This window comes from Geotrypetes seraphini, chromosome 12 (genome assembly GCF_902459505.1).
Source record: "Geotrypetes seraphini chromosome 12, aGeoSer1.1, whole genome shotgun sequence".
Lineage (NCBI taxonomy): Eukaryota > Metazoa > Chordata > Amphibia > Gymnophiona > Dermophiidae > Geotrypetes > Geotrypetes seraphini.
The window spans coordinates 117,488,298-117,506,771 of NC_047095.1; positions in this window are offsets into that span (position 1 = coordinate 117,488,298).

Genomic DNA, 18,474 nt, shown 5'->3' on the forward strand with positions numbered 1-18,474 from the left:
CAGGATCAGATCTGTTTAATATCAATTTCTTATAGGCCTTTGCTGACCTTGGTTAGACCAACAGAAAGGCTGACAAGATTCTCTGGAAAAGAATGACAACATATCTCCCTACAGATTAAATATAATTTTCAAGAAAGGGAATTAGGATTTATCACCCTATTTGCTAAGTGCTCATCTTTCCTATAGTCAGGGTGAAGGCAGGAAGGGAAGTGAAAACAACTGGTTCCCACAATCTAATTAACTTGTACAATTTCACTCAATTAGTCTCAATAAAGATATTTGCAAGCAAGGAGTTAGTCATCCTCATTATTTTACAAGATAGCCCTAGGATTCTCTTTGCTTTTTTGTCTCTTAGGTAATGATTTCTATAGAAAACTCATGACATTCCTGCTTCCTGCACTTAATTCCATCCAATTGCCCTTATTTACAATAACAGAATGTTCTAGAAACCCCAGGCTTACCAGAAAGGACAGAAGTAGGGCACAGATGAGGTGCAGTCTGCTGCATTCCAGACCAAGGAGTCAAAATAAATGTACTGTACTTCTTCCCAAAGGGAGGGACAGGTGATCTCTAGGTGGTCTGATTCCTTCATAAAATAACTCAGGAAAAGAGATGGTAGAAGTGGTGAGACTGGAGTGTGAGTTTGCAGGTGTTATGACAACATGATCTCAGCATTAGTGCTGCCGGATTCAGGAAAAACAATTTCGATTCAATTCAATTTTCCTGCCCAATTGGTGATTTTTTTCAAACATCCTGCTGGGATTATTTTATAGTCTCGTCACCCCTTTTATAGCCTCTTCACCCCCTTTGCCCTCTCCTACCCACACTGGTCCTGTGGTGTAAATAAAATAAACAAACAAAAAATACTTTTCCTTTCTCTGTTAAATCCTAGCTGACGTTCACGGGCTAACACCTGCTGTGACATATTGTAATCACAAAACAGAAAATAAAATTATTTTTACTACCTTTTGTTGTCTGGTCATTTTTCAAATCATGTTGGTCCCAGGCTCTGGTTGTCTTCTGATCAGGCTCTCCTTCTTTATCCGTGCTAACCATCCATCTTCCATCTCTGTCCTCCCCTTCTGTTTTCCTTTCCTCCCCTGGAGGTCTGGAATCTTTCCTTTTTTTCATCTCCATCCCCCTGCAGCTGCAGCGATGGACCCCACCATACACAGACCCATCATCTCTCCTTTTCTCAACTACCCTTTCATCCAGCATCTCTCTTCTGTGTCCTTGTCCCTATTCTCCTCTCCAGTAGAGTCCTCCTTGTGTCCCTGTTCCTATGCTCCCTCCATGCCTAGCATCTTATCTCTGTTTCATGTCTCTCCCCATATACAGCTTCTTCTTTTTCTCTTCCTTACCTCCTATATCCCCTTCCCCAGGTACAGGCTTTCTCCTACTATTTCTCCTGCCATCCTGCACCCTGTCCACCTACTTGGATCAGTATCTGTCCCTCTTGTACCCTTCCCCTTGTGGTCTTGCATTTCTCTCTCCCTCTCTCCATTAGTCCAGCACCTCTCCTCTGTTTTCCCCCCCTCTCTTACTCCTTCCTCCTCCTCCCTCTGCACAGGCCTGCCTCCCCGCCATGAAGGCCTGCTCCCCTCATGAAGGCCTGCCTCCCCACCATGAAGGCTATAGCGAAGGCTATAGGCATCCCTGCAGCTGCCGCCGTTCTCTCTGCTGCGATCCTGACCCTGACGTCAGAGGAAGGGCGGGACTGTAGCAGAGAGAACGTGCTGCTGAGGACGACGAATGGTGCAGGGATCGCTTTAGCACCAGCGATCCTGCAAGCTGCTGTATTAGCTTAAGGTAAGAGCGGGGAAGCTGGGGGAACAAGCAGGCCTTTCTGACTGACCCTCCCCCCTCAAGCAAGAGCGGCAGCGCTGCCGCTCCTGTTTTAGGAAGGCATGGGGGGAAAAGTCAGTCATCGAATCGGGAGGCCGATTTTTTTTTAAAAAATCGAATCGATTCACCAGATTTGAATCGGTGAATCGATTCGAATCGTGAATCAGGCAGCACTACTCAGCACTAGAATTAACTGTTTAAATCATACTGGATAAAGTTTAGCCATTTCCTTGGAACACTTTCTGGCCTGTCTCTTTGTATGCATGTAAATTTCACAGATAATGACTTGTCTAGATAAAATTCATCTGGTGTCTTGGAGTGAGGGCAAGTCATTTAAACTTCAAAAATTCATCTGGAGAACTCTCAAAGTTAGCCAAATTTTTGAATGTTGACCTCAATCTATCATTATAACTTTCTATAAATAAATTTTAGCTAACGTTCTTTAAACCTGCATAGGCCTTTGATGAAGATCTGTTTAACCCCCCATACTATTCAAGCTTCGTGTGTAACAGTATAACATCTGTGTGGGTACCTGATGATGAACAGTACCACAGCACTAATGATTTACTCTAGGTTTTTTTTTTTAATATTTATTACTTGCCCTTCTAAAGAAGCAGTATGAATTATAACATATTAAGTGCTAACAGGAAACATAGGAAAAATAGAAAATATTTTGGTGTATCGGGCATAGTGTAGGTGTTCCTGTGTGAACCAGTCAGTGCACTCACATTATCACAAGCATACTGGTTGGTGCATGGTTAACGTGTGAGCCCTTACTGCCTCCTAAATTTTTCAATGGTTGTAACATGTTTTGCAGACATTGTGTGAAGTACGCCATGATTTTGTCGGTGTGAATAGATATTAGATGCTTAAAGTTGAGTGTTCATGCATTTTGCAGAAATTTCCCAATGAATTTCCAATGGCTGCTTGTTTTCTGGTATGTAACCTCTTTTGTTCATGTCATATCTTGCCTGTTTAGATTGTAAGCTCTTTTGTGCAGGGAGTTTTCTTATTCTTTGTGACTGTGCAGCGCTGCTTGCGCCTGGTACCTACCACTAGGAAAAGCCTGTGATGTCCAGATTGAGAAACTCCTACTGCCTTTCAAAAATCAAAAACTGGATGTCAGTCAATAAACTTCAACTAAATGCCTCCAAAATGAAACTCCTTTGGATCCGCAAAGAACGCTGCCACTGTGCCCGTCCCTCGCTATGCTGGGACTCGACTACTCTAACTGCAAAAGACCAAGTGCGCAGCCTAGGAATACTTCTTGACAGCAACCTGTCGCTCTCTGACCATATCTCTCAGGTGGTATCTTCCTCATTTTATTACCTGCGACAACCCCGAAAAATAAGGAACTACTTTTCAGAGTCTGACTTTGCCCAACTGCTCTATGCCCTAGTATTCTCCCGCATGGATTACTGCAATGCACTATTCAATGGTCTCACGGCAAAGAATGTACGACGGCTCCAGTGTGTTCAAAACGCAGCAATCAGGCTTCTAAAAAACCTCCTTGCCCGTGACCCTGTCTCCTAGGCTCTAGTGTCGGCTCACTAGCTGCCTGTAGCTAAACATTGTGTCTTCAAGGGCCTGATGCTAGCGTTCAAATCCTTGCACAAGGAACTGGGCTATGTAAAGGCTAAACTTACTCTGTATGTGCCAAACCGGTCTCTCAGCTCCCAGGATGAAATATGCCCCCTCGTGGTGCCCTTCAACTACAAACTGCCAAAGGTCCTACTCCCACTTCATACCAAGCTACTGGAATCGACTACCATCACAGATCAGATTTCTTGAAGGTCTCTTTAACTTCAGAAAAGCAATAAAAACATACCTCTTCACCTGACCTCCCCCCCCCTTCCCTCGATCCATGGACTACAAAGAATTATATATTGGTAACCAAACCAGTCTGTGTCATGTAAGGATAACTACACCTAAAATGTGCCAACTAGGATGAAAACTTGTATTGTAATCTTGTACTGATATTATGTATGTTTAACCTGTAACCCGTTCTGTGCTTTTGGGAGACAACAGGATAGAAAACAAATTAATTAAATAAATAGTAGTCATATAATAAGATGGAGGAGTTTGTTTTGCATGCAATTGTGCTTATGGCAGCATTGTTAGTACACTGAACAAGCATATAGGATTTCTAAGGGAGAGGAAAGAGCAGTAGAGAATATGGAGATATGATCTGATAGAAGTCTATAAAATATGAGTCAAGTCATGGAATAGGTAAACATGAATTGCTTGTTTCCTCTTTCCAAAAACACAAAGGCTAGGAAGCACCCAATGAAGCTACTTAGTAGTAAATTTAAAACAAGTCAGAGAAACTATTTCTTTATTCCACATGTTTATTAAACTCTGGAATTCATTGCCAGAGAATGTAGTTAGCTTGACAGGGCTTTATAAAACCTTTTGAACACGTTGCCTAAAAGTCCATAAGCCAAGATAGGTCTGCTTACTGCTTATTTCTGGGATAAGCAGCATAAAAATGTACTTGTGGCCTGGATTGGTTAATATTAGAGAAATAGGATATTGCACAAGAGGTTTCCTGTAAATTTGGTTTAAAATGCATAATAAAGGGGAACAAAAGAAATAGGATATTGGGCTTGAAGGACCTCTGGTCTGTCCCATTTTTATTTGTTTTCTATGTTTTAGCTTTCCATCAGAAATATCAGCCCAGTTAGTGAAAACTGTTTCTTCGCAGTTTCACTCCACTAGCCACAAAATCACGTTTTCCTTTTGCCTAATAAATTCACAGACCTTCCCCCTTACACTTCTGGACACTCTTTAAACTACACAATGATTTTATTGCCAGTGAATTCTAATGTTTCTCTCTGACCCCCCCCCCCCCCCCCTCCCGCTTTCAGGTCTGACCCCCAACTGCCTAACTGAATTTCTGGCACGGGACAAAAAGATTGCCTCAGCCCAAGCTTCTCCCGACTGACTTGTGTACAGCCAATAGGGAGCGTGCATTCATCAGAGGCAGCCAATAGGACATTTGAATTCTCCAGGGGCGGCCAATAGGAAGCCTGGACTCTCCCAGGTGCAGCCAATAGGAAGCTTCTATTTTCCTCACACAATTCTTTTTGCTATTTAAAAACGTATTTTTGAATGTTTATTAAAGTATTATTTCTAATCTTTGTTTTTTTTTTGCTTCTAACGTCCCTTGTCCATGTTAGCTGCAAAATCACTGCACTTTCATGAGAAAAGCATTTATTTAGTTTCAGCACCTGTGTGGTTTATACAAAAGTGCTTTCCCATGCAGTTTTGTTACCAGCCATCACTCCAGCAGCCCTATTAAAACCACCCCTGACCTCTAATTACTTTGCCAGGGTCTTTTTTTTTTTTTTTTTTTTTAAGGATTTAGGGCTAGATTCACTAAGCCCACCGATCAAGTTCCAACCCTTTGCGACCAGGTTTCACTCCGATTCGATTCACTAAACTCTGCCCCGATTCGCGCAAGCAAATAAAGCAAAATGGCATTCAAATGTAGGCAAGCAGCGATTCACTAAAAAAATTAAAAAAAAGCAACACCGACTGGGCTGGCCAATCAGCAAACAAGTGACTGCTGGGGACCAGTCGTTCACGTCGTTTCCGACTGCTCTGCCCCAAATCTCCTGCTCTCTGCCCCAAAGCCGCGATTCTCCTGCCGCCCTGCTCTGTCCCGAATCGCCTGCTCTCTGCTCCAACTCAAGCCGCGATTCTCCTGCACCCTGCTCTTCCCCGAATCTCCTGCTGCTGCTTCAACTCAAGCCGCGATTCTCCTGCTGCCCTGCTCTGCCCCGAATCTCCTGCCCGATTCTCCCCGACTCTCCTGCCCTTCCCTGCTATGCAAGCCCGTGATTTTAACCCACTGGTTTAAAGCAGGTTAAAACCACTGGCTTGCGAAAAAGTTAAAAAACAGTAAAAAAAAAAAAAAAAAAAAAAGTAAAATTAAGCTCTGCCGGGCACAGAGTGCCAGCGCATGCGCAGACCATCTACAGATTGTTAATAAAATAAGTTCAATATAAAATAACTATTCAAGGCTTGTGCAGATGGGATCAGATGGTTTGCGGTGACAGAATGGGGACTAAGCTCATGGGGATGGGGCGGGAATGGAAACTGAACTCACGGGGACAGGGCGGGGACTGGGATGGGGACAGGACCACATTTTTTCCCCGCGTCATTCTCTAGCCCAGATCTTTTTCCTACGTAGTATTTTCACCTACTTTTCAAATGATTGCTAAAAGCCATGTCTCAATTAATTAAGCACAATTACAGCTTACAAAAAGGTGCAATGTGGCTGGTCAGGTGCATGCCATTTCATGGCTGTCCTGTGATTCAGAGCCCTACAATCTTTCACAGAGAAATGTGTCATCTCAAAAACCAATAAAAGAATCATCAACTTTAAATCATTGCTCATTCCAGAACAATAAGGCCTCATTAACTTCAAATCACATCTCAGCTCAGCCCCGAAAGGGAATCTCAGATCGCAGTACAAAAATTACTTATGAAAACAATCTCCTAATACTAAGAATAGAAGGCATCCGTTTTCATTTATGATATGTGGCACCCAGTCTTTCAGCAAAGGAACACTAAACCCTTCTACACAGTCCTGGGTGTCTCATCAGAGAATATCTTACAGGGACACTCAGTTCTTCAGCATGGAACCTGCTGTCCCATGATAAGATTGTTTTTCAGCGGCACTCAGCATTTTTACATGGTCCTGGGTGTCTCATCAGAAAATATTTTACAGGGACATGCAGATTTTTAGCACCAGCCAGTGCGCTGAATGCTCTGCATTGTTCCAACGCACTAAAAGCCTCTTGCACAGTTCTGTAAACGGGGGTTAATTAGTATATCGGCTTCAGTTATGAGCTTTAATAAGCTCATAATTGGAAAAAAAATATTAATAATAATTGGGTGATAGGCACCTGTCTTCTTAGGCACAATTCTACTAGCCGCCTATCTCCAAAGTAGGCGTGTTTAGGGGTGGAGAAGGACTTAGGCGCGATTCTCTGAAGCACTTAGGCCCCTATAATGTAGGCTTTTAAAACCCTGGCCTACATTATAGGCACTTAATAGGCGCCTAAGTTTTAGTTAGGCAGAATTCTGTAATGGACACCTATCTTTACACGCCTATCTTTTTAGGCACCCAATTACAGAATCTGTCCCTCAGCTCTTCAACACAGACCCTGCTGTCCCATGATAAGATTGTTTTGCAGTGGCACTCAGCATTTTAACATGGTCCTGGGTGTCCCAGCGGAAAATATTTCACAGGAACACTCAGCTCTTTCAAACAATCTCCAATGACTTGTGATAAGATTTATTTTTTTTTTTTTACAATGGCCAGTGCCGGATTTAGACTTTGGTGAAGCCCGAAGCTATATAATGCTTGGAGACCCCATGTTAGTAAGTTACACCATACCGTACACTCTAGAAACAATACATAAATGGAATTTTAAAAATAGTTTTAGCAAACACTGATATATGTATATATATATATATGTATAATGCTGACAAAATTTGTAATTTGGATCACTTTCTGAACTTTTGTGAAGCCCCAGTGTGTAGCTTATTTGGCTTATAGGTAAATCTGACAGTCTAGGTGTCTTATTAGCGAATGCTTTTCAGGGGTATTCAGCACTTAACTGTCCCATGGAAGAATGTTTTACAGGGACAAAACAATTGTCTCAGGTTCAAATGTTTTAAAGAACACTTAAGCAGTATTTAGGTAAAGAAAATGCAGATAAAACATTATAATTCTAGCATATAGTACATGCATGTTTATAGCAAACCTGCATCTATACACTAGTTTTGTTAACAGGGGCACTCAGCTCTTCTCCAGCCGCATTGGATTAATGTTCTAATAAATTATACAGTTGCCATAACTAACTTACTAGTCACACACACATGCATAAGGTGTGACACTGGCTGCACATACTGGAGCAAGACTTGCTTATCCAGTCCTATCCTAGCAGAAATTATTTTCATGCATCTTTCTTCAAATTATTCCCCTTATTTTCTACCTTCTGTTGCTCTATATTATCTATCTATATGTTTCTTGTTTGCTTACACCCTAGGCCATCTATTAAAATGAAAGGAAGCACTGGAATGAGAGGGCATAGGCTCAGGAGTAATCTAAGGAAATACTTGTTTACAGAAAGGGCGATTGATGTAATGGAATAGTCTCCTGGTAGAGGTGGTGGAGACAAAGACTCACGTCTGAATTCAAGAGAGTGTAGGACAGGCATGTGGGATCTCTTAGGGAGAGGAGGAGCTGGTGGATGCTGCGAATGGGCAGACTGGATGGGCCATTTGGCCTTTAGCTGCCATCATGTTTCTATAACCATAAAGCTCTATGACCTCACAATACAGGTGTAAAGAGACTTAGCCAATAGGGAGAGGAGGAGCTAGTGGATGCTGCGAATGGGCAGACTGGATGGGCCATTTGGCCTTTATCTGCCATCATGTTTCTATAACCATAAAGCTCTATGACCTCACAATACAGGTGTAAAGAGACTTAGCCAATAGGGAGAGGAGGAGCTAGTGGATGCTGCGAATGGGCAGACTGGATGGGCCATTTGGCCTTTATCTGCCATCATGTTTCTATAACCATAAAGTTCTATGACCTCACAATGCAGGTGTAAAGAGCCTTAGCCAATAGGAAGAGGAGATGCAAAAGTTAAGAGCCTTAGCCAATAGGAAGAGGAGGAGCTAGTGGATGCTGCGAATGGGCAGACTGGATGGGCCATTTGGCCTTTAGCTGCCATCATGTTTCTATGAGGGAGTGATGAAAAGTTCTCAGCCCAACCAACCAACTTCCTAAATTCTGAGCATTATTTTGCCACTGCAGCTAAAAAGAGTGTTATCTTGTTTTGTTAAGTGGCAATTTGCAAAAAATGAAATCCTATGTTTTGATATTTTTTCAGATCATTGATTGAACCATATCCACGTCATTCTCTTGGTTGGGCTGAGAACTTTTCAGCACCACCTCGTACGTTTCTATGTGTTATCATTGTAATATAACATACTATGCCATACTTTGTATTGCAATTTGAATATTTCTACTGCTGTAATTGTTTATAGCTTAGGACTGACTTATTCTTGCAGTATATAAATAAACTTAAAATAGATAAATGCTGGCATTTGTCTGTGTCTCTATTGCTAGCCCTCCTGAAATTGCTACTCCAGGTAGTATTTCTTTTGATTATTTCTTTCACTGCTTCTTCAAAATCTGTTCTTTTTGTCATTTGTGGGACCCAGACCATAGAAGTTTATCCGGCAGGGGACTCAGAAGTTTTCCCTAATCCACACAGACTGTAGAAGTCCATCTGGCAGGGGACTCGGAAGTTTCACCGTGAAATTTCATGGGGCACAAACTGTAGAAGTCCATCTGGCAAGGGACTCAGAAGTTTCACCGTGAAATTTCATGGGGCACAGACTGTAGAAGTCCATCTGGCAGGGGAATCAGAAGTTTCACCGTGAAATTGCATGGGGCACAGACTGTAGAAGTCCATCTGGCAGGGGACTCAGAAGTTTCACCGTGAAATTTCATGGGGCACAGATTGTAGAAGTCCATCTGGAAAGGGACTCAGAAGTTTCACCGTGAAATTTCATGGGGCACAGACTGTAGTAGTTCATCTGGCAGGGGATTCAGAAGTTTCACCGTGAAATTTCATGGGGCACAGACTGTAGAAGTCCATCTGGAAAGGGACTCAGAAGTTTCACCGTGAAATTTCATGGGACACAGACTGTAGAAGTCCATCTGGCAAGGGACTCAGAAGTTTCACCGTGAAATTTCATGGGGCACACACTGTAGAAGTCCATCTGGCAGGGGACTCAGTAGTTTCACCGTGAAATTTCATGGGGCACAGACTGTAGAAGTCCATCTGGGAGGGGTCTCAGAAGTTTCACAATGAAATTTCATGGGGCACAGACTGTAGAAGTCAATCTGGCAAGGGACTCAGAAGTTTCACCATGAAATTTCATGGGACACCAGACTGTAGATGTCCATCTGGCAGGGGACTCAGAAGTTTCACCGTGAATTTTCATGGGGCACAGACTATAGAAGTCCATCTGGCAGGGGACTCAGAAGTTTTACCGTGAAATTTCATGGGGCACACACTGTAGAAGTCAATCTGGCAAGGGACTCAGAAGTTTCACCATGAAATTTCATGGGACACCAGACTGTAGATGTCCATCTGGCAGGGGACTCAGAAGTTTCACCGTGAATTTTCATGTGGGACAGACTGTAGAAGTCCATCTGGCAAGGGACTCAGAAGTTTCACTGTGAAATTTCATGGGACACAGACTGTAGAAGTCCATCTGGCAGGGGACTCAGAAGTTTCACCTTGAAATTTCATGGGGCACAGACTGTAGAAGTCCATCTGGCAGGGGACTCAGAAGTTTCACCTTGAAATTTCATGGGACACAGACTGTAGAAATCCATTTGGCGGGGGAATTAGAAAAGTTTCACTATGAAATCCCTCTCATGGTTTTCCTGCCCAGATTCTAACTATTTCAGGCTTAGGCCAGGATTCTGGATTTGTTTTCTTCATGGGTAGTGCCTTTGTTCGGCACTTGCACAACTTCCACTGATGTCAGCCTTTGCAAAGATGACAAGTCTCAACAATTTATCACTCACTATATAAACTTCCAGGATATCTGCTTTGATAGGAATATAGAAATTCCCTGTGTAGTCTTTTTAGGAATGCAGAGTATTTCCTAAAGCAATTAAATGACAGCAAATTCTCTTTATGTTATATTATTACTTATCATTTCTATAGCACTGCTAGACATACGCAATACTGTACATCAAAACATAGAAGCGACAGTATTGCCTAGATCCTGTAACCGGTGCCATTATTGGTGACCACTTGAAAAGTAGCTGCCGATCGTATGTCAATCATGCAACAGCACCGGGTTCCGAATTGTGCCTCCGGCACAGGTAGGCCCCGGAAATGTAGGCCATGTTTTTCCAGGCCTACGTGAACAGTGTGCCACTTCTGGCATTAGCCACGCCCACAATGACATTAGACGGCCTAAAGTGCCTACAGAGGTGCGATTCTGGCACCGATTTTTTAGGCACCTTGAAACTCAGTTTAGAACATTGTTTGATGCTTTTTGCAGAGTTTGCGCGCCTAAAGAATCAGTGCCAGTTATCTGGGCCTCTTTGCTCAAAAGAGCTTACAATCTAGTCAAGACAGACAAACTGGACATATCTGGTATATCATATATGCAACTTTTTGACCAGTCTTAAAAGTTCAGCCTAAAGATCTAGTCCTTGTTTTCTTTATATTTATTTTTAATGAATGTTTCACTGTGATCCATCTTGGCTAAAGGCAGAATTTCAATGATGAAATATATAGATACATTTTTTGGAATTTATTAACCGCCTTTATGAAGAGATTCACCCAAGGCGGTGTACAGCAGGTGCAGTGTGACGTAAAATTAAACAATTTTGTTAACAGCATAAATACTAGTACAGGGACTCATTTTCAAAGCACTAAGGCCCTCTTTTACTAAGCTGCGGTAGAGGTTTCTACCACGGCTCGTAGCGCTAAATGCTCTGATGCTCATAGGAATTATATGAGCGTTGGAACATCTAGTGCTCCGGACCACGATAGAAACCTCTACTGTGGTTTAGTAAAAGGGGGGTTTAGACACACAGTACTATATTCAGCGCTATTTAACTGACCAGGCTGGCTCCTGGCCAGTTAAATAGCGCTAAAATTCAACGTGAGATAGCTGCTGAATATTAGTGCTTAGCTGCTAGCCTGGTGACAGCGCCAATATTCATTGGCTGACTGGCTAAGTTTAGGGCCAGATAGATTCGTATAAACAGCAGGTCTATCTTTGACCGTTATAGCTTAGCCGGCCAGCTGATGAATATCAGCTTAATCAGCTATGTTTCTAGCTGCCAAAAATCTCCTGGAAATTCAGTGCCAGTCACCGGATATAGCCCAGCATTGAATTTCCGAGGTCGATGCTGACCACGGGAGATAGGCTGTCTCCCTTGGTCTGAATATCAGGCCTATAGGTACTATATGAGCCCTTGTATGAACCAAAATAAGCATAAAGACAATCAGAGATGGTAAATTTGAATCCTTGTAATATTGATTGGGATTTATTTTTTTTTATTATTTATATAAAAACTGAATATATCGCCTGAATTCACAGCGGCTTCCAAATAAACCTACATAGATTAAAAACAATGCAAACCATTCTTCAAAATAATATCAACACAACACAACACAACAAAACCTACAAATTCTTCAATAACATATTAAAAAAAAAATGTTACAAAAATGCCCAAACAACGTTAGGAAAGACAGATCAAAAGTGTGCGTCTACAAACAGCTTGGTTTTCAACATTTTCTTAAAACTCTAATGGCCGGCAGAGAATCTTAGTTGCCCGGTAAGCTTGTTCCAATATGATATTCCAGCAATGGAAAACATTTGAAGTTGAGTTGCCGCATATCTTACATTATCAGCTGTCAGTGCTACATGAAGAGATTCACCCAAAGTGCTTTACAATACATTGAATAGTAATCAGGTATTCTTAGGTATTTTCTCTATTTGTCCTGGCAGGCTCACAGTACCTAGGGCAATGGCAAGTTAACTTCCTCTTTTACTAAGTTGCGATAGAGGTTTTTACTATGGCCTGGAGCGCTAAATGATCCAACGCTCATAGCAATTTTGTGAGCCTTGGAGCCGTGTCAGAGCATGTAACGCCCTTGGCCATGGTAGAAATCTCTATCAAGGCTTAGTAAAAGAGGGCCTAAGTGACTTGCCCAGAGCCATGAGGAGCAGGCTGGGATCAAACTCGCAACCTCAGGGTGCCGAGGCAGCAGTTTTAACTACAAGGCCACACTCTCCTCAGAACTAGCATGAAGCAGAATCAGACATAAGCCGCACTGTAAAACAATCATATAGAACAGAAATATGAAAAATGTCAATACAATGCAAATGATACCATAATAAGTCGCATGGAAGAACATTCAAATAGCATAGATGTGACACTCATTATTTCAGCACAATACCAATGAAACACCTAATAGTCGTGCAGTAGGACATTCAAATAACATACGCTCTCTTTTACCAAGCTGCGATGCAGGAATTCTGTGAACATCAGAGCGGCGTTGAAGCATTTAGCGCTCCAGGCTGTGGTAGAAACCTTGACCGCAGCTTAGAAAAAAAAAGGGGGCGGAGGGGGGTAGATATGATGCTTTTTGTACAACACAAAGAAACATCTACATTTTAATATGTAGCAGAGGAGGCAAATTATATGTACATGTCTCCCTCCGTATTTGCGGTTTCAGCATTCGCGGTTTTGATTATTCGCGGTCTTTAGCTTGCTGGCTCCTCCTCCCAAATTACTTCAGCTTGCCTAGAGAAATCGCCGATTCCCAGCGTTTACAGAGAAAATCGCCGATTCCCGGCACTTCCTTCACCGTGTTTTGCCTCTCCTTCAGGAACAGGCCAGGCCTCCCACCATGTTATTCGCGGTTTCACCCTAGTCACGATGGTTTTTAATAGAAAACAGCGGCTAACATGAAAAAATTATTTGCGGTTTTTCTGTATTTGCGGTTCTGTTAATCGCCTATCACAGCGAATACGGAGGGAGAAGTGTACAGTTGAATGAAGATTTTATATGCCATTAGAATGTATGAGCTAAGAAACTGAGGGGTCCTTTTACTAAGGTACGCTTGCCGATGTAGCGCGTGCTAAATGATAACGCATCCATTATATTCTATGGATGTGTTAGCGTTTAGCTTAGTAAAAGAAGGGGTGATTAAATATTCAAGGTCCATCGTTTAAGTTTATTAGGATTTTCTATACCGCCTATCAAGGTTTTCTAAGCAGTTTTGACAATCAGGTACTCAAGCATTTTCCCTATCTGTCCCGGTGGGCTCACAATCTATCTAAAGTACCTGGGGCTCTCTCACTTGATGGCACATTGTGGGGGATTTGTCACCCTTCTTTGCCCCAGGTACAAAAATTAAACTGTAAGCCTACTAAGGGATAGAAAGTACCTACATATGGAATAATTTGACAGGACCATTGAGGTTACTCTCTGATAGCCAGAAATTTAAGAAAGTACTGAAAACAATTTTGTTGATGGAGGCTTTTAATTGAGTGGGCCGTGATATTTATTCGAGATGAGTTTTGCCTGTCTGTATGCTTTGTTTGTTATATGATGATTATATTTGTATTTTGTAAACCGCTAAGGTTTAAGTGGGTTAGAATTTTTAAAATATGTTTATGTTTATTTGCGTTTATACAGTAGGCCGCTCTTCGATACCATATCATAGCGGTTTACATAATATAAAACAGAAGGAAAGGAACTCCATCATCAAATTCAAAATAGGCAATGAGTAAAAAAAAAAGTTAAATACAAGTTTAAATAGATAACATAAAATTGCAAAATTATAATAGAAAGGCCACAACTGCAAATCTCTCCCTCAACGTTCATATCAAAATATAATACTAATTCTCCTTTTGGGGGGGAAAAATACTGACCCGAGAAAATGCTAATCCAAAAAGATAAGTTTTTAACAAACTTCTGAATTTAATATAAGAAAGAATTACGTGTAAATTAAGGAAATATTTTTTCACTCAAAGAATAGTTTTGAATCTCTCAAACTCTTTGCCAGAGGATGTGGTAACAGCGGTTAATATGTCTAGGTTTAAAAACGATTTGGACAAGTTTCTAGAGGAAAAGTCCATACTCTTTTATTGAAATAGACATGGGGGAGGCCACTACTGGCCCTGGGATTGGTAGCATGGAATCTTGCTACTATTTGGGATTCTGCCAAGTACTTGTGATCTGGATTGGCCCTTCCTGGCCACTGGTCTGACCCAATATAGAAACATAGAAATAATATGGCTATTCTTATGTTCTTATTAGACCATTCAATATTGTTTTTATCTAATGCTAAATAATAACGAGTTTAAAAGGAAGACCATCACCCTTTGGTTTGGAATTACCTCTCTTTTGATTTACTGAGCTTTTAAGATGCCATCAGCTTCTGGGTCATATCTGCTGTTCAAACCATCACTGCTCCCCCCTCTGGAAGGGAGGCTTAAAACATTCAATACATATTTAATGGAAGAAAAGTTATGTTGGAAACAGTCAAATATTTAACAAGCTTCAAAATTGGTGGCCCTATTGATCCATTTCATTTGATATTTAAACCTCTCAATTCCTGCCATTTGGCAGAAGCAATTGGGGGGGGGGGGAAGCAGAGGTTGAAACTTAACCCAGACAAGGCAGTGGCTATCTAGTTTTCTCACAGGGACTTCCACTTTAGTGCTAATAATCCTCAGTACTTCTCTGTCTTATCAGGTTGTGACTTCTGTTTTGGAAACTGAATTAAATTCTAGTTGAACGTTTAATAAACACACTCCACTTTGTTCTATTCTTTGTTGTATATATTAAAGCAGCTATGGGGTTGCTAGACTTTTGTTAGATAATAAAGGTCTCCAGTATTTAATTATTACTGTAATTTCTTGTCTGCTGGACTCAAGGACTAATTCCTAAAAAGGCTGCAGACTATTCAAGATACACTGGTGAGATGTCTTACCAGGGAAAATAAGACCACCTTAACCTGTTGTATGAATACCATTGGTTAAGTGGACGGCCATTTTCGTTAGGACGTCTAAGTCCAACTTTGGATGTTCCCTGTAAGACATCCAAAAATCAGGATGGAGAAATTCAAATTTTGAAACAGCTAGATGTCCAAATTTCTTTTTCAAAAATTGCCTATTTAATTGTCTTGGCATTCAGGACGTCCAACCTAAGGACGCCTAACTTTTTTGGCCATTCTTGAATACAAAAGCATCCAAGTTCAAAATGCCCAAAATCCAGACCATTTGGACGTGGGAGGGGCCAGCATTGTAATGGACTGGCCACATAGACATGCCAACAGAGGAGTGGGACACCCTCAAGAGCACTGCCGTGAACTTCACATAAAGGTTGCCAGGTGTACAACTCAACATAACACCCTTATAATGATGGAGAACCCTCCAAAACAACCCCCAATACCTACTCTACCCATTGGGGGAGTGTATGGGAGGGGGCATTACTTAATTCCTCCAGTGGTCATCTGGTTAGTTTGGGTACCTTATTTTAGCACTTAGATCTTTTAAAACAGATCTAGCTCTAGACATCTAAGTTCCATTCTGGGAAAGGTTTGATTATCACTTCAAGACATCCAAGTGCTAATCATGCCCAAAGCCTGCCCAAAACATGCTTCCAACACTCCCCCCTTGAAATTTGAACACACAGCAGCTAGACTAGAGCCTACGAAGACATCCAGAAACTCGGTTTTGAAAATCGGCACTTGAACATCTTGGCAATTAGGACGTCCAAGGGCCGGTTTATGCCAACTTTTGGAGTCCCATATTTCTTTTCGTATTCAGTTCAAATTCCAGTGGTTGAGCCCTCACGTCCTTCATATGGGATTTCCACTGTACTTGGCATCGATTTCACACCAAACGCCTCTTCTTCACCTCTCAGGTCTTGACCATTGTATCTGTTTTGATTTCCCTCTCCTGTTGCTGTTCGACTAGGTACTAATTCAGCTTTTACCCTTTTAGCTCTTTGACTCTAGAATACACTTCGGTCCGAACTTAAGAGCAGAGAAAAACTGTTCAAGGACTAATACCGACTGCACATACTATAGCAGGACTTGTTTACCCACTCCCACCCCAGCTGAAATTATATTCACAGTTACAGTCAAATCATTTATTTTCTGCTATAGTCAACAATACGTTCATAATGGATAACGTCACAAAGAAGCTAGATTAATAAATCTAGAATGTACATATGATATATCAAATTACAATATAGATGGGCATTATCCTAATATCTGCAAAGATTATACTTTTGAAACAGAACAGTTTTAAGTGCTTCTCTAAAAGTATTGAAATTTGGTATATGAGTAGATCGTAATTGAGTTGGAAAAATAGACCAAATAGAAGCAGCCTGATAAGAAAATGGAAAATCCCCTAATGTGTTTCCCTCCGTTGCTTTCCTATTATATTATGGAGTTTCTCCCCCTGCCCTTTAACTTATGTGTTTTGTTCTACTTTTGTAAATTTTAATTCTACTTTATTGTTTTAGTATATTTTTGGATACTTAGTTTGTAAGCCTCCCTGACAGTTTTTCCCTAGGTGCAGGGTAGTAAGATTTTAATAAATTTGGAGTATTGGACAGCTTTTATGAAATTATCTCTTTAGGGCTAGGGATTTGTACTGGCAATGCATCTTGCACATTATAATGGCCAATGATCTACATACTAACTGGTTCATATACTGGGGAGTCAAACCATACAATACATGGGAAGCCAGTGTAAAACAATATAAAAAGGTGTAATCCTATCAGATTTTCTCAACTTATAGATCAACCGAACCTCTGAGTTCTGAACCATCTGTATTCTCTTAAGCAAATTCTTGGATACTGCGAGGAAATTGATGTTACAGTAATCTAATTTGCTTAAGATTAATAACTGAACCAGCAGTCTGAATTGGTCTAATCACAGGTATTTTCCAATACTTCTCAGTTGTCCCAATTAATCTGATCCACAATCTCATGTTCAGAAAGTTTGTATTCTGAACCATCTGTATTCAGAAAGTTTGTATTCTGATCCATCTGTATTCTCTTAAGCAAATTCTTGGATACTCCGACGAAATTGATGTTACAGTAATCTAATTTGCTTAAGATTAATAACTGAACCAACAGTCTGAATTGGTCTAATCACAGGTATTTTCCAATACTTCTCAGCTGTCCCAATTAATCTGATCCACAATCTCAGGTTCAGAAAGTTTTTTAAAGCATTTCTGTACCAAGACAGGGAGCCAACCCTAAAGTAACTGAAATGATAATTGTAAAAGCCCATTTCTAAACTGCCTAATACGACCCCTGAGACATAATGACAAGCCAACAATGACTTGTACTTGTAACTATGACCAAACTGTATTAATAGTTGTACTGATCTACCTGTACTAGAAATCCTACTGAGTGTCTGTGTCATTCTGTCCATTGTAACTTCTTGGGTAACTGACCCAACCTCTTGTAATGCAATCTGACCTTGAACTGAATAGGTAAAGGAAAATAGAAAACCTGATTAACACAACACAACATAACGCAACATAACATAGCAATGTGCTTATTAACCGCGTAACCGTAAGTTCAACGCGGTGTACAAAAAGTTATTAGCAGTGAACATAATCTAGGAAAGAGAACAGATTAGTTAACCCAGGTATTTAGAAAAAAAGATGTCTTCAACTTTGTTCTAAAATGTGTATAAGAATGAGCTGTGAGCAACAATGATCAAAATTATTTGTCGTAAGAAGCTTCCTGGAATGCTAGAGTGTGATTGAGAAGTTTCTTACTTTTGCAACCTTGTACGGGGGGATAACTAAACAAGGCGTGGGGTTTCCTGCTATGTTTATGTGAGGCTATAGAAAATCTATTAGCCAGGTAGAGAGGGGCTGTTCCATGTAAAGCCTTATAGCAAAAACAGCCTGACTTGAACAATATCCAGTAATTCATGCACCCTTCTGACTTCATGTGCAACTTGCACTAAATTAGTCTCCTTACCTGTATTTTCAAACTCTATCTTATCTGCCGGTGATGCTAGG